Source organism: Pelophylax lessonae (genome assembly GCF_965119305.1).
Source record: "Pelophylax lessonae genome assembly, chromosome: 3".
NCBI classification, from domain to species: domain Eukaryota; kingdom Metazoa; phylum Chordata; class Amphibia; order Anura; family Ranidae; genus Pelophylax; species Pelophylax lessonae.
The window spans coordinates 307,204,677-307,224,850 of record NC_138770.1 but is presented as its reverse complement, the minus strand read 5'-3'; positions in this window follow the sequence as shown (position 1 = coordinate 307,224,850).

Genomic DNA, 20,174 nt, shown 5'->3' with positions numbered 1-20,174 from the left:
TCACCCCCCAGCTCTATACACCCCAAATGCCCACCCCAGTTCCATCCACCCCCCAGCTCTATACACCCCAAATGCCCATCCCAGCTCCATCCACCCCCCAGCTCTATACACCCCAAATGCCCATCCCAGCTTCATCCCCCCATGCTCTATACACCCCAAATACCCACCCCAGCTCCATCCACCCCCCCACCAGCTCTATCGACCCCAAATGCCCACCCCAGCTCCATCCACCCCCCAGCTCTATACACCCCAAATGCCCACCCTAGCTCCATCCACCCCCTCACCAGCTCTATACACCCCAAATGCCCACCCCAGCTCCATAACCCCCCCCCAGCTCCATACACCCCAAATGCCCACCCTAGCTCCATCCATCCCCCAGCTCCATCCACCCCCAGCTACATCCCCCCCTCACTTACATTCACCCCTTTCCCAGACTCCCATCCCAGCCCTATCCATCCCAAACACCTACCCCAGCTCCATATACCCCAAATGCCCAACAAAGCTCCATCTATCCCCCAGCTCCATACACACCAAATGCCCACCCCAGCTCCCTACACCCCCCCCCAGCTCCATCCACCCCAAATGCCCACCCCAGCTCCATACACCCCTCCCCCAGTTCCATCCACCCCCCAGCTCCATCCACCCCAAATGCCCACCCCAGCTCCATACATCCCTCCCCAAACTCCATCCACCCCCCAACTCCTCAGCTACATTCACCCCCTTAGCAACCTCCCATCCCAGCTCTATCCATCCCAAACACCCTTCCCAGCTCCATATACCCCAAATGCCCAACAAAGCTCCATCTACTCCCCAGCTCCATATACCACAAATGCCCACCCCAGCTCCATCCACCCCCCCAGCTACATCCCTCCCCCAGCGCTCCATCCACCCCCCCCCAGCTTCATACACCCCAAATGCCCACCCCAGCTCCATACACCCCTCCCCTAGCTACATCCCTCCCTCAGCTCCATCCACCCCCCCAGCTACATTCTACCCCTTCCCAACCTCCCATCCCAGCTCTATCCATCCCAAACACCCACCCCAGCTCCATATACCCCAAATACCCAACAAAGCTCCATCTACCCCCCAGCTCCATACACCCCCCCCAAGCTCTATCCACCCCAAATGCCCACCCCAGCTCCATACACCCCCCTGGCTAAATACCTCCCCTAGGTCCACCCCCCCAGCTACATCCCTCCCCCAGCTCCATCCACCCCAAATGTCCACCCCAGCTCCATACACCCCCGGCTAAATACCTCCCCCAGGTCCATCAGCCACCCCCCCAAGCTCCATACACCCCCCCAGCTACATCCCTCCCCCAGCTACATCCACCCCAAATGCCCACACCAGCTCCATACACCCCCCGGCTAAATCCCTTCCCCAGGTCCATCCACCCCCCCAGCTCCATACACCCCCCCAGCTACATCCACCCCAAATGCCCACCCCAGCTCCATACACCCACCTGGCTAAATCCCTCCCCAGGTCCATCCATCCCCCAGGTCCATCTATCCCCCCAACTCCATACACCCCCCCAGCTACATCCACCCCAGCTCCATACACCCCCCCCAGCTAAATCCCTCCCCCAGGTCCATCCATCCCCCCAGGTCCATCCCCCAGGTCCATCCATCCCTCCCAGTTACATCCATCCCAGCTCCATACAACCCCCCCCAGCTAAATTCCTCCCCCAGGTCCATCCATCCCCCCCAGCTACATCCACCCCAGCTCAATACAACCCCCCCGGCTAAATCCCTCCCCCAGGTTCATCCACCCCCCCAGGTCCATCCGTACCCCCCAGCTACATAAAATCCCTCCCCCAGGTCCATCCATCCCCCCTAGCTACATTCACCCTCTTCCCATGCTTGAAATGTCAGACCTCAGATCAGAGGACCATTGTGGCAGCTTGCTCCCCGGCTCCTCCTCTGTGTACAGGAAAACACAGGAAGGAGGAGGGGTGGGCTCAGTGCACTCCGCTCTCTCTCTCTCTCTCTGCATGTTACAGGCAGCTGAGAAGAGAGAGCGGCTGCTATATTGCTTGCGGCGGTGCGGGAACCAAGCCACACCGCAGCGCCATTGCGGGACTCAGCCTGATTTGCCGGGATCCTGGGACACGGACCATTTTCCGGGACAATCCCGGCGAATCAGGGACGGTTGGGGAGTATGCATTATCCTGTGACATACATACAGCAGCAGCAACCCAATCTTATTGATTTCCACAACAAAATACATTTTTATTAGGTGTTTTTGCAAAAACAGCTGTCAGGAAAGAGCTCACCTGCTGGTGGCACTGTAGCTCCCAGATCCATAGGCTGCAGTTCCAGTGTCCACCAGCGTGTGTCTCCCAGCAGTCAGAAGCTGACCTCTAATGCAATCAGTCATCACCTGATGCTGGTTGCAGTAAGTGTATTTAAACCCTGTGCATGCTCCTCCTCACTGCCTTGATGTTGTCTCCATGTGCTCCTGACCTGCGTTCCTGTGTCCCTGCATCCTGAGCCTGGACTCTGATCCTGACCCTGCAGCCTGATTCCTTCCTTCCTTCCTTCCTTCCTGCTTGCTTACTCCATCTCTTGTAACCCTCTCCCTGTTCTGTCTTGTTCCCAGCTCCCTCTGCTTGATCTCCCGTGTATGACCCCAGCTCTGTTACAATTATTATTCATTTATCCTGTTTTCTGTATATATTTGGTTTGAGCAGTTGTTCGCTATGTGTCACTATTGTTTGGTTATCTGGTTGGATTTACACAGTTGTAGCTTTCTGGAGGTGCGTTTACATTTGTGTTATTCACTTATTTTTAAATAAATTATGTTCTTTACACTTTAATCATGCCTGATATTCTCTGTGTCAGTCCACACATTTCTGGTCACACCTGTTGCTGACATAACACCAAGGCCAGTCCTGACGAGAAGTGGCTGCACAGGGAAGCCATCTTGGCTCTGCTGTTGTTTGTTGCAAGATGCATCTTGAGGAGGTAATCTACTTTTCTTTGCTAGTGACAGAGGAAAAAGAATACTGCTGCCAGATATTAAAGGAGTGGGCCAGGGACCAGCTGTTAGAATGTATTTGTCTTGCTTATTCCCTAGTTGATCAGGGCAGGGTGCTGTTGGGTGATGTTCAGCCATTGATTCAGGTTTGTGCAGAGTTGGCTTTGTCCAGTAATCCTAAAGGCAGTGATGACTTTTCTCCCCCCTTTAGTATGGCTCAGGTAGAATTACTGGTATGGTTATTGGAGGATGACTCATCTTATTTCTTTGAGCACTATTCAGCATGTTCCCAACAGGTGCTAGTAGAGTGTATTAATGCAGTGCAGTCTTTTGTCAGGCAGGCAGAGTGTAAACTAAATCTTGTTCAACCGTTTCTACAAGCATGGTCAGATATATTGCACTCAGCTTCAGTCAGTTTGCAACAACCCCTTCCTACTGCTAGACACCTGCCTGCTCAAAGATCTCTCTTTCCATCACCCACAGCAACCACAGTTGCAGCCCAGTATACCCTACTACCAACCATATCTCAGTACCCTGTTCCCACTTGCTGCACCTACCCTGCCTTTAACCCCTTGAAGCTTACCTCTTCTCTGCTGCCTGCACCCATCCCTCAGAAATCCTCCTTAGCAACTGCTTCCTCTTTTTCAAAATCCCCCAGCTTTTCTTTGCTATCAGCTGCTCCCCTACTCGCAGCCCTGTGTTAACATGCAGAACCTCAGTGGCAAAACCCAAAAATAAACTAAAGTTTCCAACTCGCAAAATCTTGCCACTATCCAATTGTGGCTCTACGCCAGCCAATCTGCTCCAGCTTGCCTCAGCTTCGGGTGCACTAGGGGACCCGGGTCAGGTAACCAGTGCCTCAGATACCTAGGTGGCTTTTGAAGTGCAGAGTAAGTCCTGGAAACCAGGCAAGCTACTTGGCTATGGCGAGACACTTCTTGTCAGAGTTCCGGTATTGTCACATTACCCCATGGCTAAGTCTGCAGACAACTTGTGGGACCCCAGCATTGGGGTACCTGCTGTTTTGCAGGACTTGAAGTATCAAATTCTGTACATCTCAGAGGATCTATCCAGCAGGACACCCAGCCAGTTGCTTGACCTCAACGGTGGGATACCCAGTCAGTCACCTGACCCAGGCAGTGGGACACTTTGCCTATTGTTGGATCTTGGCAATGGGACATCTCGCTTGGAACCCGGTACTTCTTCAGCCTACAAGGAACTTTTGCTCTGGACTTATGCAGCAAATGACTGTCTTTTATGGACTGGTTTAGCTAGGGTTGTTTGGAGCGTCCTGAGGCCGCTCCTTAGAGGGGGGGGGGGGGTACTGTCAGGAAAGAGCTCACCTGCTGGTGGCACTGTAGCTCCCAGATCCATAGGCTGCAGTTCCAGTGTCCACCAGCGGGTGTATCCCAGCAGTCAGAAGCTGACCTCTAATGCAATCAGTCATCACCTGATGCTGGTTGCAGGAAGTGTATTTAAACCCTATGCATGCTCCTCCTCACTGCCTTGGTGTCTCCATGTGCTCCGGACCTGCGTTCCTGTGTCCCTGCATCCTGATCCTGGACTCTGATCCTGACCCTGCAGCCTGATTCCTTCCTTCCTGCTTGCTTACTCCATCTCCTGTAACCCTCTCCCTGTTCTGTCTTTTTCCCAGCTCCCTCTGCTTTATCTCCCGTGTATTACCCCGGCTCTGTTACAATTACTATTCATTTATCCTGTTTTCTGTATATATTTGGTTTGAGCAGTTGTTCGCTGTGTGTCACTATTGTTTGGTTATCTGATTGGATTTACACAGTTGTAGTTTTCTGGAGGTGTGTTTACATTTGTGTTATTCACTTATTTTTAAATAAATTATATTCTTTACACTTTAATCATGCCTGATATTCTCTGTGTCAGTCCACACATTTCTGGTCACACCTGTTGCTGACAACAGCTGATATTTGTGTAGCAGCAATACAATCAGCCAATACAGCTAAAATCTATTGGAAGGTATATACTATAAAAAAAAGCTAAAGCTATCCTTGCCATACAAATTGCATAAAAGTCACATAGTATATAGCTTTTTGTGATATCATTTTCAGTAGCACACTGTATTTTGTACAAGGTTTCCTAAAATATCAAGCCAGAGTGCACCAAACCATCAACCAACCCCAAACCCCCATTGCAGACCTGAGGCAGTTATGCCCCACAAAAAAAAAGTGGCACGTTTTAGAGACAAAATGTCACATACCTGATTGGAGGGTGGTCTCTGTTGTAACTCCAGCCCAAACACCCCTGGAAGTGGAACAAGCAGTGCAAAGCGACAGAAGGAACAAGAGTGCAGGAAAATGTTTATTACAGGACCTCAGACTGAGATGCCCACCTGGAAGATCCAGCAGAGCATATGGCCAGAATTGTCAGTTGAGGGATCAACAGCACCATGAGGGAAACCCGCAAAGGTTATAGGGGGAACTCTAATAGGGCCAAAGGGTCGGGATAGCGGAATCCTCAAGTGATCCCAGCAGGCAGGAAACATAAATACACATATATGACTGTAGCTGGTTCTAGCGGGTGTCCAGAGCGGGCACTAAATGATTACGTGGACTTAAATCTAAGACAGTAGCTGGGGTCAGCAACAAGTGTACAGCGAGGTATGGAATCACAAGCTGAATCTGAGAAATAGATGAAGCTGAGTTTAGGAACTAGTAGGCAGGGTATAGCTAGGTCAGTAACAGGATTTAAATGCAGGACACAGGTCAGAACACAAGCTGAAGACCAGTCAGCACTGACTCTGAGTTAAAGCATCCCTTAAATAGACTGTCTGGCAACAATACTGAATGTGGGCATGCACATGCCTCTGTGCTCACACTATGAAGCATAAGAACAAATGTGCGTACTTATGGGCACAGGAACAAACCTAGCCACAATTCTGTGCACAGAGCCACTAGAAAAAAACAATGCTTTGGGTTGTTTACCCGCTATGCTTCTGTTTAAACCCTACCTTTTACATCTGCTAATGAACCCCAAGTTGATAACCTCCTGGTGGCCCAATACTGGGGACTGTGGCCTGGCATTAGCACACAGCCAAACCCATCTCCACCATCAGGAACTCTGGTGAAAACTGGTTAGTGCTTGGACCCTGTACCCCGGGTGAGCCTGCATCATCCCCCAAGGAGACCTGCTTGTGCATTTTTCTTCCTGGTTTCTATGTGAACCTTTATGGTGCTATAGCTACTGGCCTCCAAGCCTGAACCCTGACCTGATAGAATAATCTGGCCTAAACATGGAGGCGGCTATAGCAACTACTGTGACTCTTTTCAAGCAGCAAATTGTAGAGCTGCAATAGTTTGGGGTACCTACCAAGAAACATTTTCTGAGCCCGAAAGTTTGATGAAAGTGCAACAGGAGGCAATCCATGTTCTGCAGAAACAACTGCTGGACTTATGTTCCCAAGATGATGCTAATGCACATGTGCCTCTACCACCCAAATTCAATGGAGTCTGCCGCCATTAGAGGTTTCCTTAACCAATGTTGTATATATCTCCAGTTGCAACCTGCTGGGTTTATTTCTGAGAGGAAGAAGGTAGTATTTGTTATCAACCTCCTGACTAAGGAAGTCCTAGCTTGGACCTCCCCTTATGTAGAACAAGATGATTTTGAATAATTTCAAGTCATTTATGACCACAACAGATGCTCTTCTGCTGAAGCAAAGGTGCAAAGCTTGTGACAGGGTAGATGCTCTGTTGCTGAGTACATAGCTGAATTCTAACACTTGTCTCAGATACCACTTGGAACCCAGTGGTGCAAAAAACTCACTTCAACCAAGGGCTCTCTGAACAGGTAAAAGATGAGCTAACTAGAGTAGAGACTTCTCATGATCTCAAGGCTTTCATCCAATTATGCATCTGAATCCGGTTAGGCAGTGACCAGTGGATATTTGATCCATCTATGGGCAGACTGATTGTACCCAAGCTGATCCATCAATTGACTTGGGTACAAGCAGAAAATTGGATTTTAGCACATGATTACTGCCTGTGGCTATAGCCACTAGCAGTAATCATTGTGTTCTTCCAGCCAGGAAGACTTTCCCCCATCAACACTGACTGCATTGATCGGGGGAATCAAGTGATTTCCCTTCCTTACACCCATGGGGGAAGGAAAGAAAATCGATTGATCTATGGCTTGCTTTAGAGAACCTATGTCTATATTGTGTGGACTTTGGGCATCACACAGTTAATTGTTCTAGCAAAGCTAAAATAACGATTGCTGTGTCTGATGGCATAGTACTTGAACAAATAAATTCTATTCTTCTACTAGTCTGTTCCCTCAATTGATTAATTAAGAAAATACAGATAATGCTCTACTATCATCCTTGCTCTCCTATGCTGGACTTGGGGGGCCATGGTGAATATTATGAACATGGAGTTCATCCGAATCAATATTATTGAAAAAATAAATAAACCAAACTCTATTAATATGGAGACGGTTGATGGTTCACCTTTATCTTCAGAACCTGTTACCCATGAAACTGTTCCTCTTGTCACTTAAGATTCCTTATCATCCTGGGCATTCCTTGGTTTTCTATCCATAATTTCTCCATTAACTTGGGGGCACAGACTACAAATTTGACATCCCCCATTGCAAGGAACATTGCAGAGAACCTTATCAATAAGTTCTCTACTAATCAAGGAACCACATGTTGATGTCACAACTACCAAGTCGTTAGCTGCCTCCACAGTACTACAATTTCTGGGATGCCTGTGATAAAAAGTATGCTTTTCCTTACCCATTCAATTTTCCGGTTAAAGTGCCCTCATGGGCAGAAATACCTTTTGGTCACATTTATTCTCAGGTGCTCAGGGACTGACTTGATGAGAACTTTAAGAAAGGAACACTCAACATGTCCTGCAGGAGCAGCCCTGTTCTTTGTTTGAGAAGAAAAGACTCCACCTTGCATCCATGCATCAATTACAGGGATTTAAAAAAAAAAAAAACATTTTTAAAAACCGCTATCCAAAAATGCTGAAAAGGCACTGCACTGCTAAAGTCTTTACCAAACTAGATTTACAGGAGGCATATAACACTCTCTGCATTTGACAACGAGACAAATGGAAGACTGCTTTTTTGCATACTAGATATAAACATTTTGAGTCTTTGATCAAGCCTTTTGACCAAAGTGGTGGATTGGCCTGCCTCTAGAAATGTCAAGGAATGGTATGCCTTAATATATGCCAAATATATATTCCTCACTTTCAGAATCAAGTGCTTTCTTTTCCTTATCCACAACCAGTACGACTGATTTTTTTCAACTGCACCATAAGTGTGCTTTTAGAATCTACATCTTACATAGTTACATAGTTACATAGTAGGTGAGGTTGAATAAAGACAATAGTCCATCCAGTTCAACCTGTGTAGGTGTGTGTGGCTGTACTCATCTCACATACCCCTGAATGTTCTGATCCTTGAGATGTAAGTCTAAGAGTCTTTTGAAAGCCACCATACTACCCGCAGAAACCACCTCTTGTGGTAGAGAATTCCACAATCTTGTAGCCCTAACAGTAAAGAACCCCCCACGTTGCCTGTGGTTAAAATGCTTCTCCTCTAATCGCATTGTATGCCCTCGAGTCCTCATGCAATCTCTTCGAATGAACAGCTTTTTTTCTAAGCTGGGATCCCCATTAAGATATTTATAAATTGCTATCATGTCCCCCCTCAGACGTCTCTTCTCCAGGGAGAATAAATCAAGCGATTGTAGACGCTCTTCATAGTCAAGGTCCTCCAATCCCCTAATTAGTTTAGTTGCCCTTCTCTGGACTCTCTCCAGCTCCAACACATCCCTCCTGAGGACTGGCGACCAGAACTGGACAGAATACTCCAGATGCGGTCGGACCAGAGTTTTATAAAGTGGAAGGATTATAGTCTTATCTCTGGAATACATCCCTTTCTTTATGCATGCTAATATTCTGCTGGCTTTGGCAGCTGCCGCTTGACATTGCATGCTGTTGCCTAATCTATCATCAACCAAGACTCCCAGATCCTTCTCCATTTTTGATTCCCCCAAGGGTACCCCTCCTAACGTGTATTGTGTTTTTATGTTTTTAGTCCCCAAGTGCAAAACCTTACACTTCTCCACGTTAAACCTCATTTGCCATGTCGTTGCCCACTCTGTAATTTTGTCCTGGTCATTCTGTAGGATATCTGCTTCATGCTGTGCAGTTATTGCCCTGGCCAATTTTGTGTCATCTGCAAAAACTGATAACGCACTACTGATCCCGTCCTCAATGCTGTTTATGAATAAATTGAACAAGGTTGGTCCCAGGACTGAGCCCTGGGGCACCCCGCTTACAACCTCAGACCAGTCTGAGTATGCGCTGTTTATTACCACCCTTTGGACACGCCCTTTAAGCCAATTCCGCATCCAAGAGCAAACTCTGCTGTCGATACCTGCAGACCTTATTTTATAAATTAAGCGCTTGTGGGGAACTGTATCAAACGCCTTAGCGAAATCCAAGTACACCACATCCACTGGTCTCCCCCTATCTAGCTCACAGCTTACCTCCTCGTAGAATGCTAAGAGATTGGTTTGACAAGAACGCCCATTTGTAAACCCGTGCTGATTAGAGATGTATAGAACTGTTCGCCGGCGAACAGTTCCCGGCGAACTTAGCATGTTCGCGTTCGCCGCTGCCGGCGAACATATGCGATGTTCGGTCCGCCCCCCATAAGACATCATTGAGGCAAACTTTGACCCTGAACTTTACAGTCAGCAGACACATTTCCAGCCAATCAGCGTACCTCCCTCCCACACCCTCCCACCTCCTATAAATAAGCAAGGGCAGCATCCATCTTAGATCATTCTGAAGCAGTGTGTGTAGTGAGAATAGGGAGAGAGCTGCTGCTGCTGCTGCTGCTGTTAAGCTAGGGACAGTTAGTCAGTGTTCCTGGTCTTGCAGTGTTCTTGGTCCACTACTGCTGTAATATCAGCACCCCAAAAAGCCCTTCTAAGGGCTGGTATTTGTGTTTTTTTTTTTTTATATATATATATATATATATATACCTAGCGTCCCCAAAAGCCCTTTTAAGGGCTGGTAATTGAGTTGTTTCTTCATATATATATATATCTATATCTATCTAGTGTCCCCAAAAGCCCTTTTAAGGGCTGGTAATTGAGGATTTTTTTTATTTTTATATATATACATATATATATATATATATATATAGTGTCCCCAAAAGCCCTTTCAAGGGCTGGTAAGGTAATAGATTTTTTTCTTTATATATATATATATATATATATATATCTATTGTACACTGCAGTTGCCTGCCCGCTGTGTGTGAGAGGCCACAGACCTACCACAGACTGTACTGTGTGCACACCACACTCATTTCGGGTGGCACAGGCACAGTACCTGGCTTTTTAAAAAATATTTTCTTTTTCTCTGTCATAATTGCAGTGAGTGCTGTGTCAGGTCCACAGAGTGCACTGTACCCACTGCAGTGCACTGCCCACCACTGATATATATACGTTGGCACAGCATCTTGTTGCAATAAATTGAAAAAAAAAATATTTTTTATTATTGCAGTTGCCTGGGCTGCCAGTGACTGTCAGGTCCACAGAGTGTACTGTGCCCACTGCAGTGCCACTGTGTGCCCACCCACCACTGATATATAAGGTGGCACAGCAGCTTGCAAAGTAAAAAAAATATATATATTTTTTTAAATTGCAGTTGCCTGGGTGCCAGTGACTGCTGTCAGGTCCACAGAGAGTGTACTGTGCCACTGCCCACCCACCACTGATATATAAGGTGGCACAGCAGCTTGCAAAGTAAAAAAAATATATATATTTTTTTAAATTGCAGTTGCCTGGGTGCCAGTGACTGCTGTCAGGTCCACAGAGAGTGTACTGTGCCACTGCCCACCCACCCACCACTGATATATAAGGTGGCACAGCAGCTTGCAAAGTAAAAAATATATATATATTTTTTTAAATTGCAGTTGCCTGGGTGCCAGTGACTGCTGTCAGGTCCACAGAGAGTGTACTGTGCCACTGCCCACCCACCACTGATATATAAGGTGGCACAGCAGCTTGCAAAGTAAAAAAATATATATATATTTTTTAAATTGCAGTTGTCTGGGTGCCAGTGACTGCTGTCAGGTCCACAGAGAGTGTACTGTGCCACTGCCCACCCACCACTGATATATAAGGTGGCACAGCAGCTTGCAAAGTAAAAAAAAATATATATATATTTTAAATTGCAGTTGCCTGGGTGCCAGTGACTGCTGTCAGGTCCACAGAGAGTGTACTGTGCCACTGCCCACCCACCACTGATATATAAGGTGGCACAGCAGCTTGCACTCATAGTACAACAGTAACAACACATTAAAATAAAAATGACAGGCAGAGGCAGGCCACCCCGCAAGGGCCGTCGTGGTCGTGGTGCTGTGATTTCCTTAGGCTCTAGAATAATGCCCAGTGTTCAGAGGCCACCACAGCCCCTGAACTCAAAAAATTCTGAGGCCATAGTTGACTGGCTTACACAGGACACCCAATCGTCTACAGCTTCCGCTCGGAACCTTAATGCACCATCCTCCTCCAGCTCAGCTTCGGGCACCTCTCAATTTACCACTCGCCAGCCCGCCGGCACCACCACCAACACTAGCACCACAGCCGCTTCACTTGATCCGTCAGAGGAGTTATTTTCACATCAGTTTGAAGAAATAAGTGATGCGCAACTATTAGTGCCAGAGGATGTAGATAACGGGGATATGTCTCAGTCAGGCAGCATTATACACATGGACGTACATTGTGATGATGATGATGTTGTACCTGCTGCTGCTGCCTTTGCTGAGTTGTCAAGTAAAGCGGCTGATGATGACGATGTGTCTGTGGATGTCACCTGGGTGCCTGCTCGAAGAGCAGAAGAAGAGGGGGAAAGTTCAGATGGGGAGACAGAGAGGAGGAGGAGACGAGTTGGAAGCAGGGGGAGGAGGTCATCGCAAGGAGCTAGTGGCGCAGTCAGACAGCATGTAGATTCGGCACCCGGGGTCAGCCAGACAGCACGCCAATCAACGCAAGCTGTTGCCACCACCAGAATGCCGTCCTTGCAAAGCTCAGCAGTGTGGCATTTTTTTTGTGTGTCTGCCTCTGATATCAGCGATGCCATTTGTAACCTGTGCCAAAAGAAACTGAGTCGTGGGAAGTCCAACACCCACCTAGGTACAACTGCTTTGCGAAGGCACATGATCTCACATCACAAACGCCTATGGGATCAACACATGAGTAAAAGCAGCACACAAACTGAAAGCCACCATCCTCCTCCTGGTCCAGCATCTTCAGCCACGTCAACCACTGCTGTCCTCCATGCCCCCTATCAACAACCCGCCCCTCCGCCTCTCACCTTCAGCAGTTCCTGCTCGTCACCTGCCCACAGTCAGGTGTCTGTGAAGGAAATGTTTGAGCGCAAAAAGCCAATCTCGCAGAGTCACCCCCTTGCCCGGCGTCTGACAGCTGGCTTGTCGGAACTCTTAGCCCGCCAGCTTTTACCATACAAGCTGGTGGAGTCTGAGGCCTTCAAAAAATTTGTCGCTATTGGGACACCGCAGTGGAAGGTACCCGGCCGAAATTATTTTTCACAAAAGGCAATCCCCAACCTGTACTCTATTGTGGAAAAAGAAATCATGTCACGTCTGGCACACAGTGTTGGGGCAAGGGTCCATCTGACCACTGATAGCTGGTCTGCAAAGCACGGTCAGGGCAGGTATATAACGTACACTGCGCATTGGGTAAACCTGCTGGCGGCTGCCAAGCATGGAATGCGTGGCTCTGCTGCAGAGGAGTTGGTGACACCGCCACGACTTGCAGGCAGGCCTGCTGCCACCTCCTCTACTCCTCCTACTCCATCCTCTTTGCTAACCTCCTCGGCTGAGTCCTCTTCTGCTGTTGCGTCTTGCTCCACACCAACTGCACCCCCCCAGCTCCCCAGGGGCTATTCCACATGCCGGATACGACAGTGTCACGCTGTCTTGGGGTTGACTTGCCTGAAAGCAGAGAGTCACACCGGACCAGCACTACTGTCCGCCCTGAATGCACAGGTGGATCAGTGGCTGACCCCGCACCAACTGGAGATCGGCAAAGTGGTGTGTGACAACGGGAGCAATTTGTTGGCGGCATTGAATTTGGGCAAGTTGACACATGTGCCGTGCATGGCACATGTGTTGAATCTGATTGTGCAACGTTTTGTGCAGAAGTACCCAGGCTTACAGGACGTCCTCAAGCAGGCCAGGAAGGTGTGTGGCCATTTCAGGCGTTCCTACACGGCCATGGCGCACTTTGCAGATATTCAGCGGCGAAACAACATGCCAGTGAGGCGCTTGATTTGCGACAGCCCGACACGTTGGAATTCAACACTGCTAATGTTCGACCGCCTGCTCCAACAAGAAAAAGCGGTCAACGAGTATTTGTATGACCGGGGTGCTAGGACAGCCTCTGCGGAGCTGGGTATTTTTTTGCCACGCTACTGGACGCTCATGCGCAATGCCTGTAGGCTCATGCGTCCTTTTGAGGAGGTGACAAACCTAGTGAGTCGCACTGAAGGCACCATCAGCGACATCATCCCATATGTTTTTTTCCTGGAGCGTGCCCTGCGAAGAGTGCTGGATCAGGCCGTAGATGAGCGTGAAGAGGAAGAGGAAGAGTTGTGGTCACCATCACCACCACCAGAAACAGCCTTACCATCGATTGCTGGACCTGCGGCAACACTGGAAGAGGAGTGTGAGGAAGAGGAGTCAGAGGAGGAATGTGGCTTTGAGGAGGAGGAACACCAACCACAGCAGGCATCCCAGGGTGCTCGTTGTCACCTATCTGGTACCCGTGGTGTTGTACGTGGCTGGGGGGAAGAACACACCTTCAATGACATCAGTGAGGACGAGGAATTGGACATGAGTAGCTCGGCATCCAACCTTGTCCAAATGGGGTCTTTCATGCTGTCATGCCTGTTGAGAGACCCTCGTATAAAAAGGCTGAAGGAGAACGACCTGTACTGGGTGGCCACGCTACTAGACCCCCGGTATAAGCAGAAAGTCTGTGACATGTTACCCAATTACCGGCAGTCGCAAAGGATGCAGCAGCTACAAAATAAGTTAAAAACTATGCTCTACACAGCGTATAAGGGTGATGTCACAGCACAACGGGAATCCAACAGGGGAAGAGGTGAAAGTAATCCTCCTCCTACCACCACAACCACGCCGGCAAGGACAGGACGCTTTACAGACGTCTTGTTGATGGAGGACATGCGGAGCTTTTTTAGTCCTATGCATCGCCACAGCCCTTCGGGGTCCACCCTCAGAGAACGACTCGACCGACAGGTAGCAGACTACCTTGCCTTAACTGCAGATATCGACACTCTGAGGAGCGATGAACCCCTTGACTACTGGGTGTGCAGGCTTGACCTGTGGCCTGAGCTATCCCAGTTTGCCATTGAACTTCTGGCCTGCCCCGCTTCAAGTGTGCTGTCAGAAAGGACCTTCAGCGCAGCAGGAGGTATTGTCACTGAGAAGAGAAGTCGCCTAGGTCAAAAAAGTCTTGATTACCTCACGTTTATTAAGATGAATGAGGCATGGATCCCGAAGGGACTGACAGTGGGGGATGCATTTGACTAAAAAAGGCCTGGTGATGACTGAGATGCCTTGGCCTAAAAATGGTCCACACGCTGCTGTATATAATCATTCTCTGCATGCCGGATGACTTACGTGACGTCTCCGCCACCAACTACGGTTCAAGCAGCAATGTTTTAGTGCACTTTCTGCCTTAAAACCTCAATTTTTCAGGCCGCTGCTACAGCAGCGGCTGCAACAATACCTACTTTTTCATGCATGTGTACATGCCTAATTTTTCTGGCCTCTGGTGCTACACTGTGGCTGCAAAAAAACAAAAAACAAAAAAAAAGGCACATACATGTGTCAATTCCCCTTCGTGATCGTTACCTTGTCGTGGTGAAGGGGCTTGCGTATCACAATGAAGCGATCACCTCTAGGATTGTGTTGGCACACCCCAGATGATAAGGTCGTTGCTTCATTGTGTACAGACCAAAAGCGATCCGCAGGATAATTTTTCATAAAAAAAAACATTCATTTTCTTTCATTCTTTCTGCGGAGCTGGGTATTTTTTGGCCGCGTTACTGAATGCTCATGAACAATGGCTGTAGGCTCATGCGTCCTTTTGCGGAGATGACAACCCTGGTGGTCAGTCGAACCCAAGGCAACATCATCGACCTCATCCCATATGCGTTTTTTCTGGAGCGTGCCCTGCGAAGAGTACTGGATCAGGCTGTAGATGAGCATGAAGAGGAAGAGTTGTGGTCCTCATCACCACCAGAAGCAGCCTTGTCGTTGTCAATTGCTGGACCTGTGGCAACGCAGAGAGAGGAGTCTGAAGAAGAGAAGTCAGAGGAGGAAGGTGGCTTTGAGGAGGTGGAATACCAGCCACAGCAGGCGTCCCAGGGGGCTTGTTCTCACCTTTCGGGGACCCTTGGTGTTGTATGTGGCTGGGTGGAGGAAGAGACCTTCAATGATGTCAGTGAGGACAAGGAACGGGACATGGCTAGCTTGGTATCCAACCTTGTGCAAATTGGGAGTTTGCAGTTGTGCAAATGGACTGACTGACTGTTAAACGGGGAGTTTGGTCTGTCAGAGTTTGGTCTGTCACTGTGAAGCGGGCAACGGGCGTAACCCTTACACTACTTGACCGATAAAACATCATACCTGATCGTATTCACACACTGGATGTTTTAGTGCTGGTTTACACTGCCGCTACCACTAAAGTAGCGTCGCTTCCAGTGCGACTTTGGCGCGACTTAGCGCGACTTTGGCGCGACCTCATCGCGAGGTGACTTTTTATTTGGCCAATCACAATATCATGTTTTGTTACCGTCACCTAATTTCCTTTTCCTGTTTTTTGTTTTACATATTTCCCCATGTGTGCAGTGTTGTCTGTGTCATAGCTCAACTGATAGGCATGTTTGCCTTGGCATATCATATTTCAGCTTGCCAGAAAGAAAAAAAGACAGCTGGAAAGACACTGCATTAGTTTTCTACTAAAAATCATAAGAAAAATGCTGTTTTTTAGGGGTTCTGGACATGCTACAGATCTGAAACTTGACAGGTACACTTTTGTGACCCCCCAGACACTAAATACAAAAAATGACATGCCTGCCTAAAAAAATGCCCGATAAATGCCTGCAAGAGAAAAAGACAGCCGCAGAGAAGCCGTATTCCTGAAAATATAAGAAAAATGCTGTTTTTTAGGGGTTCTGGACATGCTACAGATCTGAAACTTGACAGGTACACTTTTGTGACCCCCCAGACACTAAATACAAAAAATGACATGCCTGCCTAAAAAAATGCCCGATAAATGCCTGCAAGAGAAAAAGACAGCCGCAGAGAAGCCGTATTCCTGAAAATATAAGAAAAATGCTGTTTTTTAGGGGTTCTGGACATGCTACAGATCTGAAACTTGACAGGTACACTTTTGTGACCCCCCAGACACTAAATACAAAAAATGACATGCCTGCCTAAAAAAATGCCCGATAAATGCCTGCAAGAGAAAAAGACAGCCGCAGAGAAGCCGTATTCCTGAAAATATAAGAAAAATGCTGTTTTTTAGGGGTTCTGGACATGCTACAGAGCTGAAACTTGACAGGTACACTTTTGTGACCCCCCAGACACTAAATACAAAAAATGACATGCCTGCCTAAAAAAATGCCCGATAAATGCCTGCAAGAGAAAAAGACAGCCGCAGAGAAGCCGTATTCCTGAAAATATAAGAAAAATGCTGTTTTTTAGGGGTTCTGGACATGCTACAGATCTGAAACTTGACAGGTACACTTTTGTGACCCCCCAGACACTAAATACAAAAAATGACATGCCTGCCTAAAAAAATGCCCGATAAATGCCTGCAAGAGAAAAAGACAGCCGCAGAGAAGCCGTATTCCTGAAAATATAAGAAAAATGCTGTTTTTTAGGGGTTCTGGACATGCTACAGATCTGAAACTTGACAGGTACACTTTTGTGACCCCCCAGACACTAAATACAAAAAATGACATGCCTGCCTAAAAAAATGCCCGATAAATGCCTGCAAGAGAAAAAGACAGCCGCAGAGAAGCCGTATTCCTGAAAATATAAGAAAAATGCTGTTTTTTAGGGGTTCTGGACATGCTACAGAGCTGAAACTTGACAGGTACACTTTTGTGACCCCCCAGACACTAAATACAAAAAATGACATGCCTGCCTAAAAAAATGCCCGATAAATGCCTGCAAGAGAAAAAGACAGCCGCAGAGAAGCCGTATTCCTGAAAATATAAGAAAAATGCTGTTTTTTAGGGGTTCTGGACATGCTACAGATCTGAAACTTGACAGGTACACTTTTGTGACCCCCCCAGACACTAAATACAAAAAATGACATGCCTGCCTAAAAAAATGCCCGATAAATGCCTGCAAGAGAAAAAGACAGCCGCAGAGAAGCCGTATTCCTGAAAATATAAGAAAAATGCTGTTTTTTAGGGGTTCTGGACATGCTACAGATCTGAAACTTGACAGGTACACTTTTGTGACCCCCCAGACACTAAATACAAAAAATGACATGCCTGCCTAAAAAAAATGCCCGATAAATGCCTGCAAGAGAAAAAGCCAGCCGCAGAGAAGCCATATTCCTGAAAATATAAGAAAAATGCTGTTTGTTAGGGGTTCTGGACATGCTACAGAGCTGAAAATTGACAGGTACACTTTTTAGACCCCCCAGACACTAAATACAAAAAATGACATGCCTGCCTAAAAAAATGCCCGCTAAATGCCTGCAAGAGTAAAAGCCAGCCGCAGAGAAGCCATATTCCTGAAAATATAAGAAAAATGCTGTTTTTTAGGGGTTCTGGACATGCTACAGAGCTGAAACTTCACAGGTACACTTTTTAGACCCCCCAGATGCTAAATCCAAAGAAATTTTTTATTTTTATTTTTTTTTAATTTTTCCAATAATTGGCTCTCTATCAAAAAATTATAATTTTTAAGAACTTTTTTTTGCGTGATCCCTCTCCGGCATGCCACAGTCCAGGTGTTAGTCCCCTTGAAACAACTTTTCCATCACTATTGTGGCCAGAAAGAGTCCCTGTGTGTTTTAAAATTCGCCTGCCTATTGAAGTCTATGGCGGTTCGCCCGGTTCGCCGGTTCGCGAACATTTGCCGATGTTCGCGTTCGCCGTTCGCGAACCGCGAATTTTAGGTTCGCGACATCACTAGTGCTGATTACTGCTGATGATGTTGTTGTCTTTAGCAAACTCTACGATATAGTCCCTTATCATCCCCTCCAGAAGTTTACATACTATTGATGTCAAACTGACAGGCCTATAATTTCCCGGGATATGCCTCTGGCCCTTTTTGAATATCGGAATACATCCAGTTTGTCTACATCTACAGTTATAGAAGAAATTAGCTCTTCAGAGTCATCAGTTACAATTTTAGCAAGTACAATTGGTATCACAAGTGTAGAGAGTGAAATGTTCCTTTTTCACTCAAAATTATCCAGTCTACTGATTTAAAGTCTGTCAGTCCTGAAATCACTTCATTGCAGACTTCCCCTTTTTTAACCGGTTGCCGACCGCCGCACGACTATATACTGTGGCGGTCAGCCCCGGCCAGGCAGAGTGACGTATGGATACGTCACTCGCCTGTCACTGACTTGAGAGCCAATTGCGGGCGGGCGCGCGCCGCCCGCCGCGGCTCGTTCACTGACAAGTCAGTGCGTGTGACCGGCAGACGCCATGTCCGCCGCTCACACTACGATCGCTCCGGTGAAGGGAGAAAGGCGAAGCGGCTTATGTAAAAAAGCCGCCCGTCATTCTCCCTGGTGTAAAAATGAAGATCAGACGGTTCTACTATGTAGGACCGTGGATCTTTGTTTTTACACCAATAGCAATGTCCCTATACAGTTAGAATCACGCCCCTAGGACACACTTAACCCCTCCCTGTCCAATACAGTTAACCCCTTCCCTGCCAGTGTCATTTTTGCAGTAACAGTGCATATGTATAGCACTGATTACTGCAGTAATGTCACTGGTACCCCCAAAAGTGTCAAAAATTTCAGTCAAGGGTCCGATCTGTCCGCCGCAATGTCGCAGTACCGAAAAAAAAATCGCAGATCGTGGCCATTACGCGTTAAAAAAAAACCCACCAAAAATGTCAAAAATCTTTCCCTTTGTTAGTAAACGCGATAACTTTTGCGCAAACCAATCAAAATACGCTTTTTGCAATTTTTTTTAACCAAACATATGTAGCATAAAACAAATTGGCCGAAAATGTTAAAAAATATTAAAAAATGTGAAAAATATTGTCATTTTTGCAAAATTGACGCTATTTTTTTGTTTATAGCGCATGATCAAAAAATCGCACAGGTGATCAAATACCACCAAAAGAAAGCTCTGTTTGTGGGAAAAAAAGGACGTCAAATTTGTTTAGGTACAGCTTCGCACGACCGCGCAATTGTCCGTTAAAGTCACGCAGTAAAAAATCGCAAAAAACCCCCTGGTCTTTTAGCAGCCAAATCCTCTGGGGCTTAAGTGGTTAACTGTAACATCATCAGATACAAGCAAGTTGGAAATATCACTTTTCAAGAATTTTTTACTTCAGAAGCTGTAGATGGGTCTAAGCTATCAATGCCAGAAAGCACAAGTTTTGAAGTGTTTTTGAAGTACTAAAACCAAAGAAAAGCTTAAAGGAGTTGTAAACTCAGAAGGATTTTGGTCTCAATGCATTCTTTGTGTTAAGAAAAAAAACCTTCTGGGTGTAGCAGCCTCCCCAGCACCCCCTAAAACATTCCTGAGCCCCATCTCTCTCCAGCGATGTGCACGAGTCCCTCGGCCGTCCAAGAGTCTCCCTCCTGATTGGCTGGGACACAGCAACGGCGCCATTGGCTCCTGCGGCTGTCAATCAAAGTCAGTTGGCCAATCAGGAAATAGAGGGGATGGGGCCTAACTGCAGCTTCGTGTGTCCATTCAGCTCAGCTCGGGTGCCCGCATAGCAAGCTGCTTGCTGTGGGGGCACTTGATAGGAGGGAGGGGCTAGGAGCAGCAATGAGATACCCAAGATCAACTGCATAGAGGAGGTAAGTATAACATGTTTGTTATTTAAAAAAAACAAAAACAAAAAACAAAAGAGACTTTACAATCACTGTAAGC